Here is an 11,665-nt window from a genome sequence, read left to right as displayed (position 1 = left end):
CCACCCTGTGACCAGCAGCCAGTCCCCACTGACATGTCCAGATGGGCCACATGCCAGCTTTTCTTGAAAATCCTCACCATCTCCTCCCTCACCACTCCCCTAGGGCCTGACTCCTTATGCTCTGCCTCAGTTCTGCCACAAGTGGCCCCAGCTTGCGTCATGTAGCCTTCCTAATCCAGCCCACCAAGTCTAGGTGCCCCGTGAGGAAGGAACTATCCTGGTCATCTCAGAGGCCCCTTAGAGATTGGGGTGTCATTGAGAGCTGGTTAAAAGCAGAAAGGGAAGGTATTCGCTGTGACATACCAGGAGGGAGCTGAGAAGACCAGGAGGTGGAAGTGTGCCCATTTCACATCCTCTTTTCATTCTGAGGCATTCTCAAGGATCTCCAGTGGGAACGGCAGCCTGGTAGAATGGTAGTCTCCAACGGTCAAATTACCATCATAGGAGCTCTTAATCAAACTCTGCTCATCTTACTAATTCCCTTGACCTCTCCCCACTACTTCTTACCTCCCCTTCCCCACGTTTGCTAGACAGCATTCTTGCAAATCTAGAGGCAAGTAAAACCCTACCTGTGCTGTGCTGAGCCAGCAAAACAGTTCTACCCATTCATGAGACCAAGTCTCCGATTAAGGTCTCAGGAGACTGCACATCAGAGTGATGAACATTTGCTCAGCAGCTATGGAATCAGGGACTGTGAAAGAATAATTTGTTTATTTTTTAAGACACAGAGGGTCCCTTCCATTATCTGGTAAGACTAGAGGAGCTAAAAATAAAGCCAAGGAGAAATATCCAGGAGAGCAGTCAGAACCCATCTTCATTGAAAACTGCTCCCACCAATGAAACATCCTGAATGACAGCATAGTTAAGAGTTTGCAGATGACTCAGGACAACAAATGGTGTCATGGACCCTTGTGTGTAACCCCCTGCCCCATATCTAGTCCAGCACTGTCTCTGTGGAATCTGAATAGTCATTTCCATCGACAGCTTTCATGCCATTTTGCTCTAGAGAATTTTAGCCTTTGGGGCACAGAGGAGCTTATCAATTTCTTCAATTCATCCATTCCTTCTTTCATCCATTTAACCAATCTTAATTTAATACTAGAAAGAGGGTTATTTCTACTCTGGTGATACTGACCATAGACAAAGTTACCACTTTTGTAATGAGTAAAACAGAAAGCTAACATATAATTATATAATGCCATGTACTATAAGTGTATTTGATATTTTTGGTATTTGATAAGTGGTATGAAGTTTCCTTACAAGAATATGATAAAAGCTAAAATCCTTTTTTAAAAGAGGAAGAAGGAGAAGGGGGGAGGGGAAGGAGGAGAAGGAGGAGAGGAAGAAGAAGAAGAAGAAGAAGAAGAAGAAGAAGAAAAGAAAGAGAGAGAGAGAGAGAGAGAAAGAAAGAAAGAAAGAAAGAAAGAAAGAAAGAAAGAAAGAAAGAAAGAAGAAAAGAAAAGTCAAGTCAGATTCAGTGTTGACTAGACTTTCCAGAAGTTCATGTATCCTCTGCACCGCCCCCCGGAGGTAGTCTCCAGCAGTGGTTCCTAAACCCACAGAGAAGTGGATGTAGAGCTGATATGAAGTCAGAGAGCCTTTTAAAAAGATCTACCCGTGATTCCATTGCACAGAGCTAAGAACCATTGTTTTAAAACATCCATTTTAACGGACATGGTAGAAAAGGAAAAGACTATGTTAATGACAGTTTACAGGCCAGCAGAGAAAGACAAGCATGCCTACAAGACACCTGGCCAAGACCTGCAGTAAGTGTGGGCTGTCCTCAGAGGTCTCCAGCCTGGGGAGTAACCGAGGGCATTATCATTTGCACAGCATAAGTCAATAACACCCCCTACTTTTTTTCTTTTTTTAATGTCTATTTGTTTTTGAAGGAGAAAGAGACAGTGTGAGCAGTGGAGGGGCAGAGAGAGGGGGAGATACAGAATACGAAGCACGCTCCAGGCTCTGAGCTGTCAGCACAGAGCCCGACACGGGGCTCAAACTCACGAACTATGAGATCATGATCTGAGCCGAAGCTGGAAACTTAACTGACTGAGCCACCCAGGCGCGCCTCTTTTCTTTTTTCTTTATAACTCATGCCCCTTTTAGATCAAAATTAAAAGTCTCATTGCTCCCTGGGGATTCTGAAATCAAGTCCTAGTGGTGTGTAATCTTCGGGGAAGAATTGCTATAATTTCAATGTAATCTCGTAAACAGAAACATTGTTCAGCCCAGTTTTTCAGGATATGCATTATAAAGGATCAAGATTGAGATGATATGTTTGTGCCTAATATACTTTTCTGATAAATACACGTAATTCAGGTCCTTCCCCTCCCTCCTCATTCCTCTGATACTCTCACTAAACGTAGTGTTATACAGCTTACGACCAAGGTTATGCATTTTGCGTTCTCACTGACTTCTACGTAGAAGGATAAATGGATGGGAAAGAGAAGGGGGAATTTGAACAGCAGGGAGTTTTGTGTAAAGATGCAAACACTTGATTTCACTCCCTACTGAAACCCCATTAAAATGCCAGTAAAGAGACTTTTTTAAGGTACAAGCCCACGTGAATGGGGAAAATGGGAGAGCGGAAAACAGCAACAACATTTGAAAGCTGAGAAGCAGTTAGATGAGAGGTAATTTACTCAGCTGGCCCAAGAAAATGGAGAGAAAATTGAATCCCAAGCTAACAGCACTGAATGTGGAAAACCACCCCCATTTGTAAGCCAGAATCCCCATAAGGATCATGAACTGGCAGCAGTGGGTGCCTCTGGGATGGGGGGTGAGGGTGAGGGATGCTAAAATTAGAACTGGCTTAAGGTCTGTTTGTGAAACAGTCACATCTCCAGATTCCTTCCCCAAATCCATGTAGCCAAGTGACTGCCTCTCCCCCATTCTGGAAAAAGACAGGAGAGGGCAGTTTGCAAGAGTCTCTGTCCCTAGAGAGGCAGACACTGCTGAGACCAGGGGATGCTGATGTCCCCACATGCCATCTGCATCCCCCATCCCCTTACCCCGCTCCTGGAAGGCTGGCAGCCAGACCTTCACCCTTCAGGTAAGAGCTTGATAGAGTCATCTCTGATGATCTGACCAGCCCCAAAGGAAAGACCTAAAGATACTGACATTGGACTTATACAAGGAAGTGGCCTAAACAAACCAAGGTGAAGTTTACATTTGAAAAGTTCACCTATAGCCCGGAGCTTTCTTTCTTTTTTTATAAGTAGGCTCCATGCCCAGCACAGAGCCCAATTCAGGGCTTGAACTCACAACTCTGAGATCAAGACCTGAGCTGAAATGGAATCCAACACTGAGCTGACTGAGCACCCTCCACTCCCCACCCAGGTGCTCCCCTCCCCAGAGCTTTCAATAAGATTCTTTGTTTCCTGGACTTAAATTTGAATAACCCTCCACAAAACAGGGTAGCAATATCCCTACTGCATAGGACTGATATAAAGATCAAAAGATACGGTCCTTGTGAACTCATTAGAACAGTGCCTGGAGCATAGTAGGACTTATGTAAGTTATTGCTATGGATAGCTATGCAGATAGACAAAATAAGAATTATCAGACATCTAAAGAAATTCTCTAATATGACGGGGNAAAAAAAAAAAAAAAAAAAAAAAAAAAAAAAAAAAAATCAAAAGAGTTGTATACCCTAAAAATAAATAAACTAGGTCCAAAATCCTACTATGACCTTTCAGGCTAACATAAACAATGACAAAGGCTTGTCCTGGCGGCCACATGGGGAAAAGCTGGCCTCTCACAGCAGATGAGGTGTGGTGTAGAGGGAGTAACAGTCAAGGACTCAGCTGGGTGGGGCAAGTAGCCTCCAAATGGTTTCTATTGTCTTAAGCTTCTGGGACGTTTTCAACACTCTGCTTTATCCCCTATTGAGTTTGGCCCTTAAGAGATCCCTGCCTTGGACAAAGGTGCACCCTCAGTACATGCAAAGAGTGCATTTTCTTCCCTTTTTGGGCCCTCGGCATCTGCACCCGGAAAAGGAAGGGACTGGACTGGAGCATATCAAGGGTCCAGTGAAGCATCTAGAAAGTTTCTACAAGTGCAGCTTCTCTTCTGAACTCCTGCAGCATTTCGTCATCTTGCACCCAGCAGTTTAGCACCTGGTTACATCCTCTCCCCAAATATTAGCTGGCTTTTTTTGTTTGCTTATTTATTGTTTGGTATGTGTGTGACTTAGGCTTGTCACCTCCAAACAGGTGAGTGCTCCACAGGAAAGAGACCCGCCCTGCACTTCCTGCGCACACTCCCCACGGCAGCCTGGTAGAGTGCTAGTTCGTGACCAGCGCAAGTTTCCTAACGACATCACCATACAGGGGCTTTCTGTGGGAGAGGAGAAGAGTTGGTACTAACCCTTGGTTTTGCTCACGGCCATGGTACCTGACATACACATAGTGAGCGCTCCAAACACATTTTGTTGGATGGAAGAAGGAATGTACCACAAGAAAGGCTGGAATGGAATGTAGGAGCTAGAAATAGAGAGGCATTGGGGGTCCCTAGAAAAATGCGTTGTTGCCCACTCCAGTGACTTGAGTGAGCAGCAGGAAGAAGGATGGGAAGCATCCACCTTCTGGCCATGATTCCCAAGAGCACAGGGTGAATAGTCAATCTTCTCTCAAAGATGGTTTGGCTGAATATTTAAAGCCTTACAAATATGCATTACCAGCTACTTCCTGTCTAAGAAGTCATTTGCTAAAGAAATATAGCAGAGGTAGGCACAAGATGAAAGACTAAAGACTTTTACTGCAGTGTTATTTATAACACAGAAAAAAGCAGAAACAACCTAAATGTTTAATAATAAGGGCCTGGTCACAAGAGAATGTTTACTTAACACTATATGGAGCTTAAAGAAGAAAGTAAGACAAAATTCTGTGTGCCTTTGCTTTGTGGTAAATATGTATATACATATATTTATGTGTATATATACATATTTAGGTAGATACACACATATCTATATAAATAGAAAAATATTGGAAAGATACATATAAAATGATTATAGTAGGAGAATTCAAATTTGGTTTTTGTTTTTTGCCTCTGTGCTTTTCTGTACTTAAAACAATTTTTTAAAAAAATTTTTACTTTAAGGAGAGAGAGAGAGAATACGAGTGGGGGAGAGGGCCAGTGGGAGAGAATCTCAAGCAGGCTCCACACTCAGCATGGGGCCCAATGCGGAGCTCGGAGGCAAGGCTTGATTCCACAATACTGGGATGATGACCTAAGCTGAACTCAAGAGTCGGGATGCTTGACTGACTGAGCCATCCAGACACTAGTATTTTTAAAGTTCACCTTGCTTTTGTATTTAGGGGGAGAATGTATTTTATTTCTTTAAATGGCATTAGGTGGCCTCGCTATCCAAGTTTATATGGACAACAATATTGAAGAACCACTAAATGCATGTTAATAACACTCTTACTGACATCATCAGGGAGACTCACAATCCCTGCACTCTATTTTGAGGGAAGTGGGGATTCATGCTGGACGTGCTTAATAGTTAAAAATCCGTGATGCTACACGATGTGCCAATTAAATCTAAGGAGTGTGACTTGTCCATCAGGGGATACAGATGTTAAAGGCCAGGAGCAAGAAAACTGAGCCTGTTTTTAATGGTGGGGGGCCTGGCCCAGGAGGGGGGCACTTAGGCAGGGAGGAGGGACAGAGCCAAGTAGCTTGAGATGTGTCATTAAGCGTCTATTGTGCCTGCCCCTCTCTGTGGCAGGTGTTCTGAGAGATATTAAGGAAGCAAAAGACCAGTTTATAGTCTAATTAGAAAGACAAGCCTAGCACTTATAAAACCATTAAAGACAAAGGCTGGACGGGATTGTTTATAATTAGTGCTAAATAGTGAGATTCGGCTGAGTGCTCTGACAATAGCCTGGATTTTAAATATTTTAAGACGCTTCTAATATACATATATATGTATATTTAAACAGAATTTCATTAAGAATTCAAATAGGCTAAAAATAAGCAAGGACTAAACACTGAAGCAACAGGATACATTTTGGCATCTATGTGATTTTATATACAACCTCCTGGTAAGGGTGTCCCAGGAGATCAGCGCCTTAGACAGGAAAGATGCCCAAGCACTTAAGTTTGGAAGGGGAGCAGACAATGGGGGCTCACCCCCTTTCTCCCAGGAAAGTCTGACATATGGGAAGGATGTATGAGACCTAGGACTCAAGGTACGGAGGCTGCTGCTAATGGATTTACAGGGGAAGGGAGGGAGGGAACGCAGAGTTTTAAGGAGATTGGACGTGACAGAAATTGACACATGATAGTAAGGGCATAAACCTGGAAGTGGCTGCAAAGTATGGGGGGCTCCATAGACAGGGGCTCTGGGAAGGGGCTTGTGCTGCTCAGGGCCCCGCCTGCCTCCCTCCAGATCGCCCATCCCCTAAGCCCAACCCAGCAATAAAAACACCATTTTCTCAGAAATCAGAGAACACAGGATTAGGATTCTCCCCCCTAATGCCAAAGTAATACCTGTTCATGAGATAATTTAGTGACTGTGGACAAGAATCAAAGGAGAAATAAAAATCACACGTCATCCCCATCAGAGAGGGTTGCCAGATTCAGCGAAGAAAACTAGAAATGCAATATTTGGGCCATATAGACACTAAAAAAAAATCTTCATTGTTTCACTGTCATTCAAATGTACTTATTTACTTTTTAAGTTTATTAATTTATTTTGGAGTGGGGAGGGGCAGAGAGAGAGAGGGAGAGAGAGAGAACTGCAAGCAGGCTCTGGGCTGACAGACATGGGGCTTGATGTCACGAACTGTGAGATCGTGACCCGAGCCCAAATCAAGAGTCAGATGCTTAACTGAATGAGCCACCCAGGGGCCCTTGTAATTAAAATTTAACTGGGGGCCCTGTATATTATCTGGCAAACCTACCATCAGAAGCAATCACCAGAGGCTGGGTTCCTTGTCCCTACCTCCCGTGTCTGAACACCTTGCAGCCTTGGCTCTTCCTTTGGAAGAGCTTTGGATTCTATGCCTTAAACCAGATTTATCTGAACCCTCAAGGAAGTTGTGGGAGGGCCGTTGTGGATTTGTCCTGGGCACTGTGGATTTGTCCTGGTGGCTGAGAGAACAGGCTCTGGGTGTCTGTCACCATCGCCGGCAGGTCCCTCCTGCCCGACCTGCCCAATCCCACAGCACCCCTAATGCCGGCCAGCGGAACGCCATCACCTTGGGAAGAAGCCAGATACCTGACCTGGTGCACCCCCACTAGGCCAAACCAACAGGTGCTCAGCTTGGCTTCTCATTTGGCCACTTTCACCACTACCAGCTCCCCCCTGCCAAAACCATAAAGACACAAAAAGGAGTTAGATAGTACCGGGGCCTGCCCTCACCTCTACACACTCTATCCAATCTGTCCCCCTCATTCCCAGTAAGGCCCCTGGGTCTGGGTCCCCGGTGGTCACCCCTTAGGGACACTGTCCTTCTTCTGTCCTCCGTTCAGCCTCCACGTAGCTCCTTTACCTCAGGCCAAGCGCCAGCCTTCTGAAACCCAGGGCCCTCCACGGGGCCAACACTGCCCCCCCCCCCAACTCTCTTCTTCTAGAACCTGTCTCAGGAGCAGAGCTGCTGAGGGCTAATGAGCTATTCCAGTGGAGGGGTGGGGATGGGTGAGCCGAAGAAGGAAAGGAGGTAACAAGGTGATTTTCTCCTTTCTTTCTCTTCCAAGATGAGGCAACATTTGCTGTATTTATTTTGCTTTTATCAGAATACTTTGGACAATCCAATGCCTTGCCAGGTTCCTGCCTACAACCTGACTCTTTGTTTCGCGCATCACCGCGGGGTTTTGCATCTTCCCGATATTGAACAAAGTGTTTTGGTTTTCATTTCTTCTTCTTCTTCTTCTTTTTTTTTTTTAATGAATAGCTGTGCTCCAGGGAAATTTATTTCAGAATATCATTTCCTGTTTGCAACTTTAGAAGAGACAGGGAAATATTGTTGAAAACCAAGTTAATCAATAGGGTTCGGTAAAAATAAAAAACAACCCCGCAAACAGACCCACCTTCGGGTCATTACGGAAGCAGTCCCTGTCAACTCTGCATTCAAGATATTGACAGATGCAAGTGTTTAGTAAACCAGAAGCCGCTTCCCCCCTGAATGAAGCGGGTCCTCACTAAAAGAATTACCTGATTTCACAGGAATATGCTATTAACCCCAATCCTAAATTCAATTCTGTAGGCGCTGGGCATTCGCTTAAGTATTCCTAAATGTAATCCTTTAATCCACCTTAATCTCCACCCCGCCCCCACCTCATTTGATCACCGAAATGGAAAACTCCATCTGTGCTGTGTTTCCAAAGCCAATCCTGAGAGACACTTCAGTCTTCCCGGGGAGGGTTAATTGGCAGAGAAGGGAATTCAAAGCAGCCCTGATGTTGAATTCATTTGCTCTGAATGCATTCGCCACCACCAAAACCAAACCTAAAATCTGCAAGAGTGAACAGTTTGGTACAAATAATAACTTCTCTCTACAACTTCTTTTGTTTATTTTTTCTTATTTTTTAAATTTGTTAATCATTTGTTAAATGATTCTCCTGCTCTCTGTTAAGAAAACAAAAACAAAAACCCTTGGGACACCTGGGCATCTCCGCCAATTGAGAGTCCGACTCTTGATTTCAGCTCAGGCCATGATCTCAGGGTTTGTGTTTTCGAGCCCCGGCATAGCGCTTCATGCTGAGGGCATCGAGCCTGCTTGGGATTCTCTCTCCCCTCTCTCTGCCCCCCCCCTTCTCTCAGAGTAAATAAACTTAGGAAAAAAAAACAAGCCTCAAGTCATACAGAAGTATGTGAAATAAAAAGTAGTCATCGTTCTTCAACTAAAAATTAAAAACAGAGGCACCTGGGTGCCTCGGTGAGTTAAGTGCCGACTCTTGATTTCAGTTCAGGTCACGGTATCATGGTCATGGGATCAGCCCATGTCAGGCTCTGCTATTAGTGTGAAGCCTGCTTGGTTTCTCTCTCTCTCTCTCTGCCCCTTTCCCTACCCCCTCTAAATAAGTAAATAAACATTAAAAAATAAAAATAAAAACAAAAGAAACCACTTTTGATGGCTTGTAGGTATCCCCACACCTCTGGTTTTCATTTTTTAAAAAATGTTTTATTTATTTCTGAGAGAAAGACAGAATGAGCAGGGTAGGGTCAGAGAAAGAGGGAGACACAGATCAGAAGCAGGCTCCAGGCGACGAGCTCGAACATAAACCATGAGATCATGACCTGAGCTGAAGTCAGACGCTTAACCAACTGAGCCACCCAGGCGCCCCCACACCTCTGGTTTTCAAACCACAATGGACTTGACCTAATGCCCACACAGACAAATGGGAAAGTTACAAATGGGGCTTTGAGCCTCATAGAGGACGGTGGGCAGTGTCCCTTACATGCCTTCATCGACTTGTTACTGTTTCCAAGTAGAAATAAATGTTGTGGTGTTTGAGGGCATCTGGAGGAGGCAAAAGTGAGGAGATCTGCAGCTGCTACTCAAGGCCAAAGCCAAAGGCGTTCCTTGATAAATGCAGCAGGTAGAGAGTCCTGCTCATTCAAGCTCCTCCCCTCGGCCACCTGCCCCAGCTCCAGGACCCTCCCTGCAGGGTCTTGGACCGGAGGCCCCAAGGCCAGACACTATATGCTTGTCCTGCCTCCAACCCTCCCCCCGCCCCGGCTCCTGACTGGGAACTTTCACCCTTTGTTCCTCCATCGCGCTGTATCAAGTGGAGAAGATAAATATTTTGTATTCCTCAAGGCAGGCAGCTCTTGGAAAGAATGAGCGCAGGGCACCCAGCATAGCACTGGCCCCCGAGAGAGAAGACAAGGAAACAGGCACCAGAGGAAATCTGAGACCTATTCTTTCTGAGATCTGGCCACGGTGGTCCTTGCTGTCAAGTGCCTCACTGCCCCCTATTGCTGCAGGATGGAGTCCTGGCCCCTTCGTAACAGCATTCGCTGCTGCCAGTCCAGACAGTTCACCCTTGACATTCAGGCATTAAGTGAGCTTCTTCCAGCTTCTCTGGGAGGATCTGCTGTTTTGTGCCTCTGTCTGGATTTGGGGGATCCCTGGAGAAATCAGTTGGTCAGGCTGGTGGCAGAGGGTGGTGTTTTCTGGGTGCTGACAGCAGGCTGGGGCCCGATGGCTGCTGTGGGATCTAGACAGGTTCTAGATGACGGCCAGCAGACACGTCAGCTCCTGTCTTCTGCTATCTGGCCAGACCCCAAAGACCTCTGAGCTTGAGGTCACTGGTCATCTTACCCCGTGTCTGGCAGATGGACCAAACGTAATAGCCACACCTGAAGAAATGAGAACAGGCCCCTCACCTACGGCCATGCCAAGCCTTTTATCGCCAGTCTCTACCTCAGGAGCCAGAAGAGCAATGTCCTTGTCGCCGATGATGATGGTTCTCTGGAAACTCCAGGCCTGGATCCGGGGCCTTGGCCTGGACCTCCTGTTCTCCAGAATCTCCCTGCTTTCCTCTCCCTCCTTCCCTTGCTGCCTACCCTCGCCTTCCCTCTCCCAGCAGAATCCAGGCGGCAGACCGCACTGGGCCCTGCAGTGCCCTCCCGTCGCACGCGCCTGAGGCTGGGGTTGGACTGCATTTCCATCAGCCCCCTGTCTGAGCTGTCGTGCGGGACAGGAGCCGAGGGCCTGCTATGCATGTGTTGTCAAGGACCAGCCGAAGCCTTGGCCCGTTTACGCACCCTTTCCTCCAAGTTGTCTCTGCTTCCTCTAGGCTGGTCCCTGACTCCTCCGCCGTTTCCCCCATGCCTACATTTCACGGAAAGCCACAGACTCCAAGGATGGTGCCTGATCTCAGGATCACTCACCTCACTCCTCTTGTGGGCAACAGCCCCCAGGCCACGGCTGAGGGCAGGTTCACCAGCGCGGGAGCCCTCGCGGCCCTGCAACCTCAGGAGTGTGGTTCTCGAGGCTGAGCGGGCATCAGAAACACCTGCATGGCCCCACCTGCAGAGTCTGACTCAGGAGGTCTGGACCGGGGCCTGAGAATCTGCATCTCTGACCAGTTCCCAGTGCTGGTGCTGCTGGTCCAGGGCACACACTTTGAGAACCACCGATCTCATGGTCCTCCAGAGAAAATGGAATCTTCTTCAGGCACTGCCTCCCTTCACACACACACCATCAACCCCATGGGGGACAGAGCCTCCCAGCTAGGAAGGTTAGGGTCCTTAGCACCTGCTGGTTAATCTGTGAGGCTGTACCTGGGCTCTCCTGACTCCTGTCCTTCCCCTTTGCCCCTGTCTTGCCCATCCTATGTTTCATCTCTCCCCACTGTGGCTCTCTGTCTCTGTCTCTGGGCTTCTACACACACACACATACACACACACACACACACACACTTCCCTAGTGATGAGTTGGCATGGGATTTACAGAGTAAGCTCCCAGCCATCTGGAGGCGATGGGCGCCCTGACTGACATATGTTAAAATACAGGCGGTGGAAAGACTCTGGGCAAAGAGACCAATTTGTTAATTTAATTGAGTTGCAAATAATCAGGAAGCCAACAGGGTTTGTGTGAAACCTATTAGGTGTTCTCAGAATCAGCTGCCCTGCAGGGGCCTGAGGGGAGGGCAGGCTCTGTGAGGCCCCAGCACAGCTGCAGGGGCGGGGGTGGGGGAGTGGGGT

This window comes from Crocuta crocuta, unplaced genomic scaffold (genome assembly GCF_008692635.1).
Source record: "Crocuta crocuta isolate KB4526 unplaced genomic scaffold, BGI_CrCroc_1.0 scaffold36, whole genome shotgun sequence".
In the NCBI taxonomy this organism is placed as follows: Eukaryota; Metazoa; Chordata; class Mammalia; order Carnivora; family Hyaenidae; genus Crocuta; species Crocuta crocuta.
The sequence above is the reverse complement of the archived record's forward strand: the minus strand, read 5'-3'. Positions refer to the sequence as shown.